This window comes from Sinocyclocheilus anshuiensis, unplaced genomic scaffold, assembly GCF_001515605.1.
Source record: "Sinocyclocheilus anshuiensis isolate Anshui unplaced genomic scaffold, SAMN03320099.WGS_v1.1 scaffold263, whole genome shotgun sequence".
NCBI lineage: Eukaryota > Metazoa > Chordata > Actinopteri > Cypriniformes > Cyprinidae > Sinocyclocheilus > Sinocyclocheilus anshuiensis.
Genome location: NW_015549593.1, coordinates 1,843,910 through 1,845,093, shown reverse-complemented (window position 1 = coordinate 1,845,093; position 1,184 = coordinate 1,843,910). Strand labels below are relative to the sequence as shown.

At 39.6% G+C, this 1,184-nt stretch overlaps 1 protein-coding gene across 1 annotated transcript in view; it reads right to left on the bottom strand.

Annotated features, from left to right (window-relative positions):
* Positions 1 to 1,184, bottom strand: part of LOC107658200 (RNA-binding protein 44-like) — a 10,567-nt gene that overhangs the window by 1,876 nt on the left and 7,507 nt on the right. The gene's annotated exons all lie outside the window — the stretch shown is intronic.

Here is a 1,184-nt window from a genome sequence, read left to right as displayed (position 1 = left end):
GGGTTTGAATGGGCTGCCTCCAGTTTACCGTTTTGCTGCCTCCAGCTAGCACTGTGACGTCCCTGACCCTAGTTACCTGTGGTTGGCCTGGCCATGCGTTACTCGGAAAACAACAGGCCAATCAGAAGAGAGGCTCATGAATATTAATTAGACAGGCCAAAATCGATCTGTTCTCAGCAGAGCTCCTGAGAGAGGAGCTGTAAAAATATTCTTCGCATGCGCGAGCAGTTCCGAGCTAAAAAAAAACGTCACTCTTTCATAATAAAAGTTTTTTTTTTTTTAATGCTTTATTAATTCAATGCCACAAGTACATGAGGTATTACATATTCACATTATTAAATTAACATTATTAGCTGCCAGAGAAAAAAAAAATAAAAAAGGAAGAAAATTACATAAAGTTCAATGCTTTCAGAGCATTACATGTTTTCAGTGCTTTTTTGTTTTTTGTTTGTTCTAAGAGATTTACATATAATTTAAAGTCATTTACAAAATGCGCAAAATTTGGTTTACATTGAGCCCACTTCGTTTCCCCTTTGTTTTGCTGCCTCCAGCTAGCGCTGTGACGTCGCTGACCCTAGTTAGCTGTGGTTGGCCTGTCCGTGCGTCACTCAGAACACAACAGGCCAATCAGAAGACAGGCTCATGAATATTAATTACAGGCCAAAATCGTCCTGTTCTCGGCAGAGCTCCTGAGAAAGGAGCTGTAAAAATATATTGAGATGGTTTTTGGTACTTATACCGCAAATGTATATTCTTAAGGACATCAAAACCTAAAATAAAACTCCAGAAAGGTGTACAATATGGGACATTTAATGATAATCTCTAATTATGCTTTAAAGCCTGGAACTACTGCATTCAGCATTACTACAAGGTCTATCAAGATTAATATAAAAAAGCAAACACTGTGATTTAAAACATGCTACTACTGCCAGTTTAACAACTGTAACCATCACAGTTTGGGTGTGGAGCTGTAAGCTCTTGATTGTTGTTATACTAGGGTGACCATACGTGCCATTTTCCCAGGACGCGTCTTGGCCAGGATTTCTATATTGCCTAAAATATCTAGGTTTTGGCTTTGTTTGCGAGTGCAGACCGATGTCTGCCTCGAAAGCATAAGGAACCGTCTGTATGGTATTTTGATGTCATACACCGATCGGTCTGCACACGCAAACAAAGCCAAAACC